Source organism: Antechinus flavipes, chromosome 1 (genome assembly GCF_016432865.1).
Source record: "Antechinus flavipes isolate AdamAnt ecotype Samford, QLD, Australia chromosome 1, AdamAnt_v2, whole genome shotgun sequence".
Lineage (NCBI taxonomy): Eukaryota > Metazoa > Chordata > Mammalia > Dasyuromorphia > Dasyuridae > Antechinus > Antechinus flavipes.
This window is the reverse complement of record NC_067398.1, coordinates 377128024-377149419: the sequence shown is the minus strand read 5'-3', so window position 1 is coordinate 377149419 and position 21396 is coordinate 377128024. Positions and strand designations below refer to the sequence as shown.

Below are 21396 nucleotides of genomic sequence, written 5' to 3'. Positions count from 1 at the left end.
TTCATACTAAGAAAGTACCAACATACTTGGAAGACAATGACTCAAAGGCTTGTTCACCAACTCCTGTTGCTTTCCAATTCTTGTTCTAGCTTTCTGTGAGTGATTGTGGATGGAGTTCAGCATGACACATACATTTGCCTATGACATCAAGGAGATCACAAGAGTGAATTGTAGGGAATTTTTCAGCTGGTAACTGTGCCAAGTCAGGGCAAAGAGTATAGGTTTTGCTGAACCCTAGAACCCCATGACAAGGCTTACTATCTACTTTCAGTCCTCTGGCTTAGTCTAAGGAACCCAAAAAGAACTGGATTAAATGGTTTAGTTTTCTTCCTTAGTCTGAAATTGTTCTGCAGAATCAGTTGTGTCAGAAGTGGAAAATACTGATTAGATCTCATTTTATTCTTATTGACATGTAACTATCCTCCTTTGCTACTTCTTAGTTCTAAAACAATAAATTATATGGTCTTATTGGTCCACCCTTTATTCCTTGAAGAAACCTTAAGTTTAGAATCTTAGGTTGCTATATTCTCAATTCACTGTGCGCATCAAACCTTGAATTCACAGAAAACTCCTAACTCCTAAATAAATGACACAAACCCCCTGCCTTCCTCTGCCAGCAAAGTCTTCTGCCCTCTGCGATCTCTCAGTATGTTCTCAGCCTTGAGGTCAATGTCTCGCTGTCCCACCCTTCTTTTCCAAAGAATGCCAGTTCTAACTGATTCTTCTTCACCTCTGAGTTCATGCCTTTTCTATTTCATTGACACTGGGAATAGAAAGAGTATCTTGAAACTCAGATATTGATTTGATTCCATACATTTTGCCTTTGCCAGAGCAACTATTAAAGCTTGGTTTTCTTTGGCTGGGCCCAAAGCTTGTAGGGTCTGTGAGAAGGACAGGAGAGGGACAGGAGAAAGAACGAGGGGGAGCTCTTTTTCTTTTCCTGGGTGGCTTTCACTAATGGGCTCTTATGAGAGTTACAAAGTCCATCTATCCAAATTGTCTTTCTGTTTGAAAGTCCAAGCAGCCATAAAGTAGAACACTACAGTGCAGTTTTAGAATCTTAAATTTCAAACAATGGACTGATGAATTATTTATGCTGTTGAATGTGTTTTCAGTAATGTGTGGCATAAAATGGAATGAATGCGTATCCATACTTGCCCTGAACTCTCCAAAGTGCATGCTAATAAACAGAATGATAACCTAGCATCACTCTGGTTCTATAAGATTTACAAGGCAAGCAATTTTTCTTTTTCTTCTCAGTTTTGGTCTTCACCATTATGTTTTAAATTCCTTTCAGTTTGTCATTCAGCAGGCAACCTACTGCTTGGCTCCAAGAGGAGGTGAATGGGTAACTTTCTGTGATTCTAAACAGTCCAGCAGTGCTTTTCTCTCAATATTATCAAGAGTTGGTTGTCTGTAAATTTCACTTGTCATGCTGGCTTCCAGCCATACTAAATTATGCTTTAATTCACAAATACTAAGAAGTTGCAACTCTATAATAGAGAGCATTTCATTTTAGATGGCTATTATCCAACATTATGATTTCACAAAATGATGAAGATATTGGAGAATAATTAATCTTGAGTGTTCCCACATTTGAAAGTGTGTATGTGTGTATGAATTTTTAAAACATATAACTCTTGCCATAATGGCAGCAAAACAGGAATTCTCTAGATCTCTTTCTATTAAACGATTCCTTAGTTTCTTATGCTTAAGCCCTTTCCTCAGATTTAAAATAGATTTTGCTAAGGTGGCTCCCATTGCTTTATCTATTCCCCTGTCCATTCAAAAAAATGTATATGACAAATATAGTACCTTTTGTATGATTGTGCCTGAAAAGAAACGTGATTTGATTTGGGGATTCTAACAACAACAACAGCAGCAGCAGCAGCAGCCTGAAAAGAAAACTTGATTATGATTTGGGGATTCTAACATAACTGCTGAAGTGATAAAGTAGGATTGTGTTCAGTTCTTTGAGTATGATCCAGATCATGTCGTACTCCCTGAGTGGTACCAGGTCTAAGGAGCCCCAAATATTTTAATTGTCATTTGTTCAATAAGTAATTGATGGAATATGTGACAGTCTAAGGCTTTGCAGGTCTAAAGTAAATAAAATAATAATGATGTATTAAGAGTATTAAGGGCCACAATTTGGCCCATCGTGTGGATCTCTATGGCTGAAGAACTCTAGCTATAGCTTGTTCAAATGATAATGAGTTGACTGAGTTACAGCTTTATCAACTGGACCAACTCCAGGATAATAAATAATCTTGACATTGTGGAGCTAAAGAATGAAACCACAGAATTAACAGGAAAACATGGACTTTAAATGCAACTTAAGTCTGAGGACCAATAGCATTAATCAGTAGAAAGGAGCTCATAAGGACCTGAACCACCTTTGCCTATCTGCGAAGGTGATGCAGAATTTCGCTAAGCCTAGCAAGTAGACTAGAGAAACCCTTTGATTTTAATTTTGAAGAAAAGCAGTTTCTCAGTTGTGGTTCCTTAATAGTTGTTAAATTAAGGTCCAATGAAGAATTATAGATACTGAGTCTTTTTAAACTAGAGTAACCTATGTTCTTTTGCTTCTGTTTCTATTCTGTATCACTTCATACAAGTCTTCCCATGCTTCTCTGAAATTCAAATACATTGTTTATGACACAATGAACATTCCATTATATTCTCAAACAAAAACTTATTCACACTTTTCCATTAGAAGCAACCCCTCAAAGAAGATTTTTAAGCTGTTATATCTCAGATTTGTTCCACCTGTCATCATGATTTATTTTATTTCTGTTCAGCAAGTAATATTGGCATTGAACTGTAGGTAAGCAAAAGAAGTTTAAGAATAGTATTCTTTGATACTAATGTTTTCAAATCTGTTGTCCTAAAACTAATGCTATATATAAAATAAAGGGAAAGAAAATATGTGGGAATCTTTAAAATTTGGAAATTATGTTTTAACACTTGTTTGTCTGGAATTTCCATAAATTTTTATTGAAGTATCAATTTTTTTGCCAGAGACAAGGAATCCATTACCAAGTTTTCAGTTAACTGTTGATGAACATCTCCATGTCTAGCTAGGTTGGTCATCAGAAAGCAGATATGGATCGATGACATGATATTACTCAAACCCTGTCCATTGCAGCAGAACCTTCCCGATCTTGTACTAGCTGTCACTGACTTTGAGAATGTAGCTTCACATTACATGACAGTGAGACAAAGGAGTAGAACTTTGTTGTAATCTGCATCATTGAAGAGATTACCCTTAACAATAAGATAACAAATCAGTCTAAATAATGGTTATCAAAGTATCAAATTTTTAATAAATTTTCCAGAAAATCTGGTAACTTCTGGAAAACCAATTTAGGTAGCCCAATAATCAGACTTACTCAACTAAATATAATTCAACTAATATTAATTAACTCCTAGGTATAAAACACCCCATTAAATTTTACAGTACATGTAAAGAAAGACAAATAAGATTGGGTTCCTGCCCTTGAAAAATCTAGTATAAATCTGTTATCAAGGATTGGATCTATGAACTTGTACAAATATTCTGAAAGGCAACTTGGAATTATGAGAGAAAACTGATTGCAACCACTAACCATATACCCTAAGAAGGTCACAAATAGAAAAGAAGATCTAAGTCATGCCAAAATACTCAGAGCAGCACCTTCAAGGGAGCAAAATGATGGAAACAAAGCAGGTTCTTGGCAATTGGGGAATGTTTCCATAGACTGAATATTCAGAATAAAAGCAGAAGCAGAATAAAAGTAGAAGGGAGAGTTCATGAGTAGGGGAAGAATCTTTAAGTTAAAAAACTGTGTTATAAAAATAATGTAGCACAAAAAAAAAATAAAAGCTATCAAAGGAAAAGAAGGTAGGTAAACATAGTAATAGTGAGTAAAATGAATAATGAAAATGAGAGATAGAAAGTATTAAAATAATTCTCAGGAAAGAATAGTCACTTTTTAGAAGGAGGATTAGGGAAAGTTTCATGGACAAAATGGTGTTTAATCTGGACTTTTGACATATTTGTGTCAAAACATATAGAGCAAGTACAGTTAAGATATGCATATGAGAGGAAGCTTTAGGAGGTAGGTTGTAAACGATCCTTTGCTACAAAGGTAAAGTGATTGGATTTCATTATAGGGGGAGAGGGAGAGATAAAGTGTTTTTAAGCTGGGAAGTGACATCTTCATGTCTATTCATTTGAAAGTTAATTGACAGCATTGTATAAGATAAATTAGAACAAGAGCTTTTAACTTGAGGTCAGAAATGTGTGAACTTGTTTGGAAAAAAAAAATTCCATCTAGTCCCTAATTGAAATTTAGCATTTTCTATGATTATGAGTGTAGGTAACAAACCATAGTAGAATCTGTATGGTTTTGTTAACGATAGAAATCACAGAGATTTTCATGTTATGATTGTTGTAAATATTTCAAAATATCATTTATACTCATCACTAATTTGAAATTATTAGGCTTACCATTAGAAAAATTTGAAAATCCCCAATTTTCATTGGATGTCCATTTTAGCTCAGAATGATTATGTTCAATTTTGCTGAGTAGCTGATTCTTAGTTATAATTTAAGCTCCTTTGCCTCCTGAAATAAGAGTTCTCAACTTTGTCTGGTTGATATTAATTCTATCACATAGGGGAAATCGGGACTGACAAGATGGCCATCAGAGTTTTGATATAATTAATTTCTTCCAATGTTCTCCCTTTTTTCTTTAACATGGTTTAAGTTAGATTCTTCCAAAAGGCAACAAAACCAGGATTTGATTTGTGCAGGGGTAAAGCAAACCTCAAACTGTTCCTCCCTTGATGTAGCTTCCTAGTAGCTATGTTGACATGGTGTCCTAGTCTCCTTGAAACAAAAAAGGTCCTACCTCCATGGGGTCAGTCCCTTTCAACTTAACATATTCTTGAAGACCACAAGAGTCCGCACATCCCAGTCTGCTGGAGAAACCCAGTGCTATATGATACAAAGGAGACTGTGTCTGTAGAAGCTAAGTACTCCTGTCTCCTTGTTGTATATGCTTATAATGTTTGGGATAAGTTAACTTTTTTTTTGGTTAATTTTCAATGACCTACTAATGCTTCATTTCTTTCCTACATACAATCTGAAATTCAGACCTACTCCTAAAACAAACCCTAGATCAAACTCCAGACTACTGAGAGCATTAGTAGAATATTGCAGGCAGTAAACTTGATACCAGAATGTTCCTACAAGGTGATAGACAAATTCATAACGCCTACAACTGTGCTATGGTGGCTGTAGTAATATTGTGTGTTTTCTAAAGTGATAGATACCACACAGAAAATAGAGTGCTTGTGGAGACCTACAGCATATAACTCTTTAAAACTGTTATAGACATACCTTTATGTGACTTATGTATGTAGTATACTGTATGTAACTCTACTATGTGGTACTATTCCACGTATACCTGTACATAACTCTCATAGGTAAAGCAATACAGTAGGTAGGCACTTATATATGACTCTGTATCTGTGATATTTTCATGTAATACTATGCTAGATATCTAGTATTGTGATCAATCTTGTATAGTCTATGCATATGTACTCAGTATAATCTGTAAAAACTACAAATTTTTTCTTAATATTATTTATTTAAAGCTAAATACAAAATAAGAAAAAAAAAATAGAAAAAGAAAAAAGGCCATTGTCATGGGCCCAGCAAAACATCAGGAAGAATTCAAAATATGTAGCAATAAAGTTCCATTTCAAGAAACTATATATAATAATAGAAGACATTATATTTATGTTATGCATCTTTTCTTTGCTTCCTTGTTATAGTTTATTCTTTTGCATTTGTTACATTATTCTTTTTTTTTCCCCTTTCATTATCTTCCTCCCAGGGAGGCTACAGTTAAGTACAGATATATTTACACACACACACACACACACACACACACACACACACACACCCCTCTATACACACTTGCATATATCTATGTGCATACATATACATATATATATATATACTCATTTATACATACATGGACATACATCTAAAATAATAATAATATGGCTGACATATAATGTAGATTCTCAAAGATTTAAATCTTTGACTTTGAGATCAATGATTATTAGTCCTACTTTTTTTCCTAATAAATTATGCTCCTGATCTTTGTTACTATGTTTGTTTATTTTTCTTATCCCTCCTAACTTTTTACTTTAATTCTACTCTTTAATTTACCTTGCTATCACTTAACCTCCCCCCATCCATAGATCCCCTCCTCTTTTTCTTAAGAAAATGCAAATTCTTTGAATGGAATCAGTGTGGGGTATACATGTACAGAAAGGGATTGACATCAAAGGAATCTGAGGAGATTCTATATTAATCCTTTTGAATCAATGCTAAGACTTGAAACAGAAATATATGAATGATATATTTGAATATAAGACTTTCAGAGTTGGAAGGGATTTTAAGCCATCTATTATTCTAAACTAAAAGTAAACAAAAATTCTTTCTACAACATCCCTGACAAATGGTAATTCAGGGTATCTTTTAAAAATTTTAATAATATTAAGGGGTAAGAGAGGAATACACTGGAGAAAAGGGAATAGATATCTTACATAAATGAGGCAAGAAAGCTTTTACAGTGAAATGAAAGATGGAAGAGGGAAGAAGGGAATGAAACTTATTTTTATTGAAACTGGCTCAAAGAGGGAATAACATACACTCATCGGATATAAAATCTATCTTATCTTATAAGAAAGTAGGAGGGACAGAGGATAAAGTGGGCTGGTGGTTTTAAAAAAAAAGGGTAGAATGGGGGAGCTAGTAGTCATGAGCAAAACACTTTTGAGAAGGGACAGGATGAAAGGAGAAAGAAAATAGAATAAATGAAAAGGGGGGGGTGGATAGGATAAATATTGCCAGAAATAGTTAACAATTGCAAGCTTCTCTGATAAAGGTCTCATTTCTCAAATATATAGAGAACTTAGATTTATAAGAGCCACTCCCCAGTTGATAAGTTATTAAAATTATGAACAGCTTTTAGATGAAGTCATCAAAGCTATCTATATAGCCTTATGAAAAAATGTTCTAAATTGGAGAAATGCAAATGAAAACAATTCTGAGATATACCTATTAATTATTGGCTAAATAAGATAGAAAAGGAAAATGACAAATATTGGATAGCATGTGGGGAAAATGAAACATTAATGCAGTGTTGGTAGAGTTGTGACCTGATTTAATTATTCTATAAAAGAATTTAATTTCAAATTATGCCCAAAGGGCTATAAAACCATACATTTGATCAATCAATATCACTATTAAGTCTATATCCAAAAAGAGGCTAAAAAAAAAGGAAAAGGACTTATATGTATAAAAATATTTATATTAGCTCTTTTTTGGTGACAAAAAATTGGAAATTGAGGGGATGCCCATCAATTGGGGAATGTCTGAACAAATTGTGGTATGTGATTGTAATGGAATATTATTGTGCTGTAAGAAATGATGAGCAAGATGCTGTTTTAAAAACCTGGAAAGACTTAGAGAAACTGATGCCTAGTAACATGTATTGTGGATTGAGTAACAATATTGTAAGGTGATCAGCAATGAATGACTTAGCAATTCTCAGCAATACAATGATTCAAGATAACTCTGAAAGACTTATGATGAAAAATGCTATTCATTCCCAGAGAAAGGAGTGAGGGTTTCTGAGTACAGATTGAAACATGCTTTTCTTATTTTTTGTTTTTCTTCAGGGTTTTTTATCTGTTTTCTTTCACAACAATATATTTTGCATGGTTCCTCATGTATAATCTATATCGAATTACTTGCCTTTTCATTGAGGGGGTGAGGAGGGATTAATGGAGAGAATTTGAAACAAAATTTCCCAAAACAAAGGTTAAAAATTGTCTTTATATGTAATTGAGGGTAAATAAAATACTAAAAAATAAAAAATAAACAAGTGGTCATCCAGTCTTTGAGTGAAGATTTTTTGATGAGTAAAGAAATACTTTCCAAGGCAGTCCATGCCAGTTTTAGAAAACTTTAATTAATTGCTAGGAAAATTTTCTTTACAGCAAATGTTAAGCTGCCTCTTCTTAACTTTCACTTATTATCCATAATTTTTCTTTCTGGGCCAAGCAGACAGCCCTTCAAATATTTGAGTACAGCCACATGTGCCCTCTGAGGCTTGAGTCTCTTCACCATTCTTATTATGCTCTGAAAACTAAATTTTGTCAATATCCTCAAAACATGGTGCCCCAAACTGAATATAATACTCTACATATGATCTGACCAAGTCTGAGTACTTCTCCATCATGTGTTATCTTCCCCATTAGAATGTACGCTCTTTGAGAAAGCTTGACATTCTTTCTTTTTCTCATATTTTTATTCTCAGCATTTAAAACAGTGCCTGGCGCAAAATGAATAAATGTTTTGTTGACAATCATCTGCTTTCTAATCCCAATATACATTTCTTTTAGTCCAGCCTCTGATCTCATAAGTTTTTTCAACTAACATATCACATTGCTGATTCACTGAACATGCAAATATCTGCAGCATTCCCCTGATCTATCAGTTTAGTAACACTATGAAAAAAATGAAATAGATCTAGATTGACATGACCTGTTCAACTTAAAGCCATGACAGCTCTTTACAGTTGCTACTTCCATTTTTAAATGTTTTCTACCCATCATTTAATAACATGCTCAAGAATATTGCCAGAAATAAAATTTAAATTCACTAATCTGTAATTTACATATTCCATTCTTCTCCTATTTTGTTTTTAACCTATATCTGGATAGCTTGTACCTTACCCTTATTCCTACCTGGTGTCTGTAATCTTTCAGAGATCATTGACAGTAGTTTAACAATTATATCTACCAGTTCTTTAATTTCCCTGGGATACAATCACATTCTTCTACTACCCAACTCCTGACATTGTTAAGATTTTCTCCTCTGCCTTTTCAGATTCTTTTTATTCTTTGTTTTCACCTTAAACCTCTTCTATTAGTTTTTTAAATGTATTTCTCTATGATAACCTGGAAAGTGAAGAGGTGTCTCTCAAACAACTTTATCTTCTTTTCTTAGAAAAAGACTGACCTAAAATGCTCTCTAAAATGCTAACAGCATTAACAAGTTGCTGGGCCTTGGCAAAAATACAAACATTACACATTCTGTGACTGTGACTGATTCTGCTGTTCAGGGACTTGAACTATGAATTTTGTAGGGTTTTAGACTGAACTCTCTTTCAAGAAGCCTAGAGAAAAAGTTAGAGAGATGTCCCTTTTAATAAACCTGTTTGAATTTAATAACCTAATATTTGCAGGGAAACTGTAGCTACCTATTGAGAACATGAAACAAATTAAATTCAGATATTACTAGAGTCTAAATGAACTATAGAAGAAAACTGAGTCATTATTGACTTATTACTGAGAACTTTTCATGATTGAAATTGAAACCTTATCTTTGTGAGCTCTGTGTGAGAACTATGCCAGTTCTGAGCTGGTCTGTTCTTCATTTTGCTAGATTTTATTCAACCTCAGGCACTTTCACTCAGGATGCTACAGAAGACTATTGGCACTCTCCTTTGCTACATTTTGTTTGGAACAGTTTTAACTTTCAAAATATTTTACATTGTTTTTTGAGAAGAACAAAACTAGTGTTCTTTGACCATTTTTTTTTTTTTGCCCTTTGATGTTTATGTAGTTCTTTAGTGAAGGAGGTGACCTAGTGTCAGTACTTCCAGAATTTCTTCACTATGAGCAGCCAGCAACATTAGCACCTAGGCTGATATCCTCTGGATTAAGAAAGACTGATCTTTGTTAGATAGCAAAGCTAGTGTTGTTCTTTTCTATTCTTATTTTTAAATTTTATTTTATTCTGAATTGCAAAATAAAATTGAGCATTTCTTTTCCTGCCATTTTAATATACACTTTTGAATAGGCTTCATATCTATCTCAGAGGAAGTCTGGCCACTCTCATTTAGTTGCCATGTAGACAAATAGACTTTTCTAAATTTGGGCAACTAATAGAAATTAAAGTAAAATGGCAGAGGCAATAAATGTGAGATTATATGGGAACTGAATGATAGTAATATCTAATGACAGTACTTGTTTTAGGAAATATATACACATCTCACAAGTAGAGAATGTTTATGACTAATAAATTTAGTCATTTTCCCTGGTGGAAAAATTTTTACTGATGTTTTTTAAGTATCAAATTTGTTTGGGATTGTTGTTTGGTAGCCAGAAGCAAACGATTTAATTAGTATACACTGTAGCATAGTACCAATATATACCTAAGCAACTTGTCTGTTATCAGCCCTACAGCAGAAAGGAATAACCTCTTTTTGTGCCTGTTCTAGTTCTCAAAACTCCCTTAACTAGAGCTGGGCCTGTAGCAACAAAAATTCATTGACTTTTATGGTATTTTGAGGGTTCTGAAGTAAAATTTGTGAGGACAACAGTAGCTTTCTTAAGACATAAAAGGAAGAAGAATGGAAGGAAGGGAGCAGGGATGTAATATTCTCTTTAAAATGTAATATTCTCTGTTGAGGTTTTCTTGGGGTCTCTGAGAGAAGCCTTCATTTCAGTTCAGTAATCACCACATGAGGACCCAGGGGTTAAAGTCCAAATCCTTTATTGTCTCCTTTCAAAGTCTTGTCTCCTTCATTTGGGGCTCAGCTAGTTTTTCTGGAGGCCTTCCAGATCTTGGTTTCAGTGGAGAAGCAAAGGAGGAGAACCTTGCCACCACTTCTCTGTCTTCCCTCCTTCTGATTCTGGCTGAGTTTGTCTGAGCTTATATGCTCTCTTATCAAAGGTGTGAATCTTGTAGAACTATATTACGTACTAAGTACATGTACTGAACTAGAGAACTGTTAAGCACCCTGCTAAATTAGATAACTATTGTCTCTATCAATTCCTTTGTTTCAAGTTCAGAGTTCTGGCCCATAACAGAGGGAAAGGGACAAAGGAAAGGGAAAAGGGAGGAAGGAAAAGAAGAAGGGATATAATATAATTTATATATTACATATTATGTATTATATGTTATATATATTATACTAATTTATAATATTTGTAAATATTATCCCATTTGATCTTCATAATAGACCTAAAAGTTAGGTGCTGTTATGACCCCTGTTTTATAATTGATGAACCTGAGCCAAACAGAGACTGAATGAAGGGCCAACTCAGGTCTTCTTGATTCCAAGCTCAGCACTCTGCCCACTGTACCACTTAAATGCCTCAAGAAGGAAAACTGTCCAAAGTGTAGAATCCTTGGAAAGGCTGTTTCCAAAACTGTTTGGCAATGCTTAAAGACAGTGTTACTATCCAAGAAAGAAAGGGTATAACATTTCCCTCTTGTTATTTAAACTTGCCTAAAGACATCTCTCTGAACCTTATTGCTCTCCCTGAAAACTATCTTGCCCATGCCAATTAAATAGCTAAGTTAGTAAGAAAGAGAGAATGAAAAACTAAAGAAAAAAAATTGGAATGTCAAGATTATAGACATCTTGACCTTATATGGTCTTCCATTTATTTTTCCTTAAAAAACTCCAAATTGTTTTCCAGAACAATTGAATTGATTTAGTATCCCACCAGCAATGAAAGAGCATACCTGTCTCCTTCCAGACACTTCAGTATTATTCATCTTTTATCATCTTTGTCAACCTAGTAGACATGAGGCAGGGAAAGGGGGAATAAGCATTTATATAGGGCCTACTATGTGCCAGGCATTCCACTAAGTGCTTTATGAATATTATCTCATTTTATCCTTACAATAATCCTCTGGGGAAAGGTGCTGTTATCATCCCTATTTTACAATTAAGGAAATGGAGGCAAACAGGTTAAGCAGCCTTGCCCAACGTCAAAAAGCCAGTAAGTGTCTGAAGCCAGTTTTTACTCAGGTCTTGCGGATTCCAGGCCCAGTGCTCTCCCCACTCTCAATTCAGAGTTATTATCCTTTGCAGTTAATTTATTAGTCATTCAGAGCATTTTTTTTTTTGCTATGGTTGTTGATAGTATGCATTTTTTTGTGTAGAAAACTGTATCATTTGATCACTTACGCAGTGGAAAATAGCTTTTGATTAAGAATATGTTCATTTCCCATATATCTTGAATGTCAGACAACTTTCACAAATATTTCATATGATTTCCTCACACCTCCTGCCCAGTTTTTCTTCTTTCATTTTAACAGCAATGATTTCTTAATGCAAAAACTTTAAAAAAAATTTAAATAACCTACATTATCTGTATCTCTTACAAATATTACTACCCCCTCTTTTGGTTCTAACCACAGGCCTGAAATGTGCCTCCTTCGATTTGCCTTTTTTTCTTTTTAATGATGTGACAACCTTTTGGAGATTCTCATATATGTACAAGATGTTAATCTTAACTTATTTTTGCCAAATTGCTTTACTGTTTTCCCAGTAGTTTTTACAAAAATGGAGAATATTTTTCTTTAGTAATTTATATTTTAGGTTGTATTGAATGAACATTGGTCTACTATACTTGATTAATTCTGATTCTTGGTTTTAATATATTCCACCATTTATATTTTTAATGAATTTCAAAGAGTTTTATAGATTATTGCTTCATAATATAGATTGATGTCTATAATATAGTTTGAGATGCCATGTCCCCCTCATTCCTACTTTTTTCCCCTCATTTTCTTTCTTGAGATTCTAGACTCTTTAGTCTTCTAAGTGAACTTTGTAATTCTTTTATCTAGTTTTTTTCTGGATCATAGGAGCATAAATTTAGAATTGGAAGGAACAAAATAACTAATCCTACAGTAATTTAATTGGTGAAACACCAAATCTAAAAATAATACAGATAGTATGATCATTTTTATTATATTGACCAACCAAGAGCAAGACTATCTCCAATTACTTAACCTTCCTTTATTTCTATAATTGTATTTATATAAATCCATAATGTATTTTGGAAAGTAAATAGATAAATATTTTTATCTGCTTCATAACTATTTTGAATGGGATCTTTCAATCTTGTTTTTGTTACTATTTTATGAAAATGTTAATAATTTTTCTGAATTTCTTATATCCTGCTTTATTCAAGTTATTAATCAGTTCAATTAGTTTTTTTCACTGATTGGGGCAGGGGGTAAGTTTCTAGGTAAAACCATCACATCATCTGCAAATGAATGTTTGTCTTTTTGATGATATTTACATCTTTATTTTTTTTATTGTTAGATCTAGAAATTGTAAAATTATGACACAAAAAAATAGCAGAAGGAGGAATTCTTAACTTAATATCATACTTATGAATAAAGTTTCTTGTGTTTTTCCATTGCAAATAATGCTAGCCTTGGTCTTAGATGTATTTTTTTTATCATATTAAAGAAAAGTCTTTCCATTCTTTTTAGAATTTTTTACATAAATGAAAGTTCTTGTTCCTAGTGATATAATCATAAGCCACACTCTTATTAATCTTCTTGTCTTTTCCTAACCAAATTATTCTCATACTATCACTCACCAATACAAATCTTAAAGAATTTCTCTTGCATTTCTCACATAATTCAGACTTTTACTTTGGTAAAAATAAGAAATTCATTCAATTCTTTTATTTAATCATTTATTTAGTAAACATTTCCACAGCTTCTATATACAAAGCTATCAGTGTATTTGGGGTGAAAAGAGGAGGGGTGGAAATAGTAGGAAATATAAAGGAAGTCCATTCTCTTCCACTTTACCAGATGTGAAATCAAGGATAACATTTTTCAATCTCTTTATTTGTAAAAATGAGATGGAGGGAGGGGATATAAAGAACTTCCAAGATTCATTCTAACTCTGATAGCCTTTGAATGAATAATGAACAAAAGATTTGATCACAGAGCTGATAATGTAGTTGAGGAGGGTACCATGCCCATAAAAAGATGACAGAGCAAGATACAATGGGATCATTACATGATGGAAGAGAATTAGAGTCTAAAATTAGCCTGTCAGAGTCCAGTCAAAATTACCTTTTCATGAGAATCCCTTAAATTGTCCATAAAGTTATCTACATTATTGTAACTATCAAACCTGAAGGTCTTGGAGGGAAGGAGGAGAAAAGTATTGGGGGAAGATGGGAGAAAGTGGTAGAGCCTTCTCTAAACAGCCACACTGACTTGACAAATTCCCTTACCTATATTAATCCAACATGTCAGAAATTATTCATCTTAGAGATTTGCTGAAAATGTTGTAGAGAAGACTGGCACTGTGCACTGAGGAAGGAGTGCTGAAGTGAGATATCATCTCCATTCCTGTGATATATATCCCAAATGCTGGAATCCACTGGTAGTCCATGAAGGGAAGGGACTAGGTCAATGTAGAATACTAAAGACCCATTCCCTGATAGCACCAAATGCACTATTTTCTTTATGTATTATTTCTCTTGTTACACCTCCCTATAGCAACTGGCCATAAACTAAAATTTCTTTCTCTTCTTGTGTCTTGCCATATTTCTTCTTAATGCAGTTCATTACTGTTTGTTGCTTGTTTCTTTTAATGATCTCTCCTATTCTCAGAAAAGACCTCTTCCAGTCAATTCATATTTATTACATTCTCACAATACCCAGCCCTGTCCTAGGCACTGATTTGAGTGGAGGTGGGGATAGAAGGCTTGAGCTTCAAAGAGCTCACACTTTCTTTAGCTGGAAAGACAAGATTGGTACACATAAACAAAGAATAGTATAAGACAGTATGAGATCAAATGCTAGATTATGTGGATCAGAATTATGAATGCAGCAGAACTTCACAGGAATAGCAAAGATGAAGGGAGAAGTATAGACTAAAATAATTTGGGAATAACATATGGCCTACTTATGTTCTCCCCTCATTGTGTGTAGGAAGGCGCTTACTTGTTAAGTACCCGCCCAGTGCCAGGCACTATGATAAGCACTTTATAAATTCTATCTCATTTGATCCTCACAACTTTGAGAGATTAGTACTATTATCATTTCTACTTCATAGATGAGGATACTGAGGCAGATAGAGTAAGTGACTTGTGTAAAGTCACACAGCCAGAAGTATCTTAATCTGTACTAAACTTAGGTTTTCCTGACTTCAGACCCAGTACTGAACTGCTTCTGCCAAGAAGGTGAAAGAGAAAGCAAATAAAGAAAAATCTGAAAATCAGATAATGGCACGGACTTTGTTTTGTTTTGTTTTGATTAAATATCTTTCTCAACATGTTAAGTTAAAAGCTTGACTCAATCAAACTAAGACAAAAACATGATGCAGGATGTGAGATGGACCATATAGAAGAACTAGTTCCTGCCTCCATCTTTTAGGGTTGAGCAACACATTAGCCTCTCCCTAGGCTGATAACACTTCAGATTTCAGCTGCCTTACCTCAGCTCAGAGTGCCACCCTAGTGGAGAAATTTGGAAGCAAGGACAACAGTTATCCTTTGTGCCTTTTGAAGGCCAGCATATGCTGGAGGCAAATAGAATCACGGCGTGTAGCACTAACAAGGAAGACTCCCATGGGCACAAATAGGCCATAGCAACCTAATTTATACTGGTTCCCTTGGGCTTACAATGTTGACATTGCAGGGAGAGGGGTCACAGAAGCTGTTTTCTTTTTAGCATTCTGACTGAGATAAACCAGTTAGAGGAAGCTTGACACCAATGTACTTAGGAATAGGGGGTGCCTATTTCTAGAATACACTGATTGCTTCAAAAAACAGTCTAGTTGTGGATCCAAACAAATTGTATCCCCCTTTTGAATCATCTGACTACAGGAAAAGCAATGGTTCTGGGGTCAGACCATACTAGATCACCTTGTTTGTTGTTGTTCACTCATTTCGGTCCTGTCTAACTCTTTGTGATCTCATTTGGGATTTCCTTAGCAAAGATATTAGAATGGTTTGCCATTTCCTTCTCCAAGATCACCTTGATTGCCTCCAGCCAAACCTTGTCTGATGTCATCTTAGCAATCTAAGGCTCACTGGCTGCTAGCGGGGAACACAATCTGATAAAGGCACTTCTTTTACTGGTATTTAGTACTTAATCCTAAGTGAAAAAATTTTTTTTCTTTATTGCATATGTAACTCTCGTGTCAAATAGGCTGGTTTCTAGCACCTAGATTTTAAAATAACCTTTGTTCTTTTGCTTCTCTTTAATCTTTCAAATCATTTGGCCTTCTTGAGAGCAAAAATGCTATAAAACTTAGATAAACTTGCTAGAAAATTTAGCTGTGAGGTGCTGCTGAATTCCAGGAACCTGCATCCTACAAACCTATTTGCTCCTTCCCCACTGTGTAATCTGTGATTGAATATGGCTTCTGGAGAAATGGAATTTTTATGATACCAACACAGCCATGACGATAAGCATTTGTATTTTGGGGTAGATTAATTTGTTGGAGAGAAATATGGTTAATAAAACCAAGTAGGTTAGCTAGTTTGTGAATTACTCTGTGTGTGTATGTGTATTACATATATATATATATATATATATATATATATAATATATATATATATATATATATATATATATATATATATATATAGATGTCTATGTCGAATATTTTTTAGGATGGGAGCTAGGTTAAAAAAATGCAAAACACTTCAACCATGTAAAGATGTAAAACTATTGTGAGTTGTACAGCCATAACTTTAGTTTCTTAAGTAGTTGACTTAAAGCTAATGACAAAGGAATAATCATGCCCCTTTTTTCAGAATGAACTTTATAAAATATATTAGACCAAGGATGCATCAGATTACCTAGGATGTATTTACCTACTTGTAACATAACCACTTTTTAACTATCAATATTATTACTTATCTAGATGTTAATCATTTAATTTAAACTGCTTTTCTTAAACAAAATATTAAATTTTGTATCATATCCTATTTCTTTTCCTTTTGATTTTAAAGATTTCTTAATTATCCTTTATTGCATTGTTTGAAAATTAGAGATTGTATGGGGAAAAATGAATACTATAATCAAATTCAAGAAAACAGAGAAAAACAGAAAGACAGGAAGATAGAAAGAAAGAATGAAAGAAAGGAGAGAGAAAAGAAAAGGAAGGAAGGAAGGAGGAAGGAAGCAAAGAAAGAAGGAAGGAGGAAGGAAGGAAGGAAAGGAGGGGGGAGGGAAGGAGGTAAGAAGGAAGGAAGGAAAAGAAGGAAGGAAGGAAGAAAAAAAAAACAAAACAAGCATGGCAGCTTTTTGGTCCATTCATTGGGAATACAAATGGTATCTCTTGTCCCAACCCTTTACAAGCATGAAATTGGTTCAAGGATGGAGAACTTAGTATTTGTATCTGATAAAACCCAGAGGAGTTCCATGTGAAAAAGAGAATTAGTGCCAGCAGTATCACTACCCCATCTCTAAAGTTCAAATGAAGCTGCTTCCCTGAGCCTTATCCGGATTTGTACTCTATATAGGCAAATTTTCCTGTAAACAGTTCCAGAGTCTTTGATTTTGCTACTTAAATACATTTTTTTTGGTTGCACATAGGGTGGGTTTTTCTTCTGAATGACAGAGATAATGTGTTGGAAATAAAGTGGTCTCCTTGACACTGTGAGAATAAAACATGTGAAAGAATTTCTAATAAAAAGATCAGCCCCACCATAGGATTAGAATTACAATGAGCTCAGTTTTCATTGCTTAGAAAACTTCATGGCATTACAATGCTTGGGGTGGTATTCATTTCCTGCCTGAGACTTTGGAGAAAGGTTTTATATCTGATGAGCTACACAATTTATAATCATCATATATGGAAATGTGCAAAAAACTCACTTTGCCAATGGCAAGACCTGTCTAATGAGAGGCAGCGTGGTTTAGGGGAAAAAAGACTGGGTTTAGATTCAGAAACCTTGGTTTCTAGTCCTAATTCTGACATTTACTATCTGACATGGCATATCAGAAAGAGCATTAGATTTCAGTCACTCAATCAACAAGTATTTATAAAGCATGTCATGTCCCAGTCACTATTCTAACGTGCTAGGGATACAAGTACAAAGAATGTAACAGTTCTTACAAGAACCTTACATTATCATGGAGACAAGTGCATATTTTAAAAACAGAATAAAAACAAAGTGTGTGTATATATTGAGGAAATTAAATACAGGGCAATTGGGAGGAAGGGCACTATCCATTAGGCAAATAAGGAAAGACTTCAATAAGAAGATGGTGTCTAACCTCCAACTGAGAATCCCTGAAAAGTGGGGTTAAGAAATAAGTGTATTCCAGAGCATAGGCCAGTAAAAAATGCAACAAAACTAAATATAGAGTATCACAGGTAAGGAAAAAAAATAGGTCAATTTAGCTAACTTGCAGAGTAAACATGATGTCAATGAGGATGACAAAATAAGTTGGGATCAGGTTGTATAGAACTTTTAAAAGCCAAACAGAGAAGATGGAGTAAAAGCAGGGATTCTGCTGAGCTCTCCCTCAGACTGCTCCAAATACCTTTAAATAATGACTCTAAACTAATTCCAGAGCAGCAGAATCCACAGAAAGACTGAGTGGAACAATTTTTCAGCCTAAGACAATTTAGAAGGTTGACAGAAAAGGATTTTTGTACCAGGGTAAGAGGGGGGTACAGGTCAAACTGCATCAACATAGATCTGGTCCCAGCACAACAGGAGCTGACCTTAGGAAAACAGAACCAGAGGCAGCAGTGTTGATCACTAAGTCACTGGAATTGATAAGAGACAATGCTTATATATTTAGTGCACATCCTTTAAGAGAGTTCACACATTAATTCACACATTAGAGTTCACACCTTAAGAGAGCATATATAAGGAGAAGCCCACTAAAGGACAAGCCCACTACAGACTTTGGGAGATTCACAAGTCAGAAACCCACAAGCCCACTCTCTGGGAGGCAGAGTCAGAGCCATTCCTTCTTCCACCTTTGTGCTGGCTGGAGAGCTAGAGGCTGAAGCTGGAAGAGACAAAGGACTAGCAGCAAGCGCTCTCAGAACCAAGGAGAGAGATAGGCCTCTAAGAAAACTAAGTGGGCTATTTTGAAGGAGACAATAAAGGATTGAACTTTTAACTCCTGGCTGCATTTGAGGTGATTATTACTCTGAGCTGAATCTACAGCTGCTCCCAGAAGCCCCGCAAGAAACCTGTTCTCAGAGAAAATTATACTTTAGAGAAAAGAACATTACAGATCCCCTTGCTGGCACCAGAGGCTGGACTCTGTTGTCTGGCCTGTCCTATACACAATCTAGGACACAGTTTGGGGTTTTACTCCCAGTGCAAGAAGAAATACTAGCAAAAAAAGTTTGCCACCACAGGAGAACCCTGGTTCCTGGATTTAAAAGAATGCTTGTGGTTGCTCACAAATAAGTGCATAGTACAGGATAGTGGTAAATATACTTCTCCATAGATCATACTACTTTGGAAGACCTCAAAACTTACAGATTCCCAGAATTAGTTCTAAATACAGCTATACAAAACAACCTAAAGCTTGAAATAATGCCCCCTTCACACAGGAAGCAAAATTCCACTTTAGCAGAGAGTTAAAAGACAAGAAGTAGGCTGAAAAATGAGCAAACAATACAAGAAAATGCTAACCATAGAAAATTACTGTGGTGTAACATATACTCAGATCAAAACATATACTCAGAAAAAAACAACAAAGTAAAAATTCCTTCTTCCAGAACCTCAAAGAAAAATATGAATTTATCTCAGGTCATGGAAGAACTCAAAAAGGATTTTAAAAATCAAGAAGGTAGAGTAAAAATTCAGAAGAGAAATGAAAGCAATGCAGGAAAATCATGAAAAAAGTCAATAGGTTGGTAAAGGAGGCACAAAAAAAATTAAGAAAATAATACCTTAAAAATAGAATTGACCAAATGAAAAATTATATTAAAAATTTGTGAAAAAGTATTTGCTAGGGGGCAGAGCCAAGATGACGGAGACAACACATGTTTCTCTTTGACCTTCTTTACAACCCTCATAATAATTACGAAATCCAGCCTCTGTCTGGACAAGCAGAACCCACAAATAATGGGAGTGCAGCAAATTATCAGTAGAAGATAATTTCAAAGCTCACCAAAAAAGGTCTGTTTCAATTGGAAATGGGAGGGAGGCAGCCAGGGCAACCAGTACAAATCAGCACAGACAGCTCTGAGTCCTGGGGCAGAGAATTTACAGGACAGAACTGAACCAGAAAAGATCTGTTTCAAACAGAACTGGGAGAGAGGCAGAGAAACACAAACAGCTGATCACAATGGGCAGCACAGCAGAGCCCCGGGGCAGAGCAGTCTCAGTGTGGTGGTGCTGTAACCTCCAGGAAGCGGAAGAGAGACATTGAGGCCCAGGCAGTCTCAGAGTGTCTGAGAAGACTTGGATCACAAATATCAGGGCATACAGCACAGAGCCCCGGGGCATCACTGACAATTCCACGTAGCAGACCCAGCACCAGGAGTGAGTCAGCACTAACCCAATGCAGCTGCAGTTGCTTGGAAAACCTCTCCTGCCCTAAAGACAGAGCTTAACTTAACTTATAAAAAATTGAGGACTTCCACCCAAGATGGTGGAGAGGAGGCGTTTTGTCTCAGAATATATTTCATGACAAGCCTCGGAATTAGTGCTTGACTGAAAAAAAAAAGAAAAAACCACAAACAATTACCAAGAGAAGACATCCTTGAAATTCGCCAAGAAAGGTCTGTTTTTGCTCGAGGGCAGGGACGGTTTTGGATCAGGTACAGGCTGAGGACAGGCAGCCACAGTGAGAGCCTGGCAGACAGTTCACAGCCGAGCAGACTGGAGTGGGTTGGGGTGTGATCTCAGCCATCCCTGCAGAGAGAGCTTTACTACATTATTGGATACTTTGCCCTGGCAGCAAGCCAGCAGACTAGCAGAGGAGCTAAAAACACAGGGGGTGAAGAATACAACCCCAAATAACTAGAGTCTCTTGGGACCTGGCCACCCCTCCCCCACAGTATCTCAGCATGCTCTCAGAGTCTCAGAGCACAGGCCCAGCGCAGCCATCGCTATCCTGCTAGTGCCTCGCTGTTGCCCCCCGAGTCTATAGAGGAAGCTTGGTAACACTACCCAATCCCCTCCCCCCCCAAAAAAAAAAAAAAAACCAGACCATTTGTTTTTGTTGTTAGTTTGTTTTCTTTAACTCTTCTTTGACAAAATGAGCAAAAAATTTAACGGACCCTAATCATTGATACCTTCTATATGGAGAGAGCAGACTTTAAACCCTGAGGAGACTGAATAGAGATTGTCTCCAGATGAATCCCCAAAGGGGGATATGATCTGGTCCTCAACACAGAAGACTCTCATAGAAGAAATTTTTAAAGCTCTCACAAAAGAGCTAGAAGAAAAGTGGGAAAAGGAAAGGGAAGCTTGGCAAGAGAGTCTGGACCCACTCATTGAAAGATAGAGTGGATAAAGAAATCAAATCCTTGAAAAATCCTTGAAAAAAAAATTAGTGAA

The 21396-nt window shown here is 35.4% G+C and overlaps 1 protein-coding gene across 2 annotated transcripts in view; it reads left to right on the top strand.

Moving 5' to 3' along the window:
* KIAA1328 (KIAA1328 ortholog) overlaps nucleotides 1–21396 on the top strand; it is a 527008-nt gene that overhangs the window by 489166 nt on the left and 16446 nt on the right. The window lies entirely within an intron of this gene.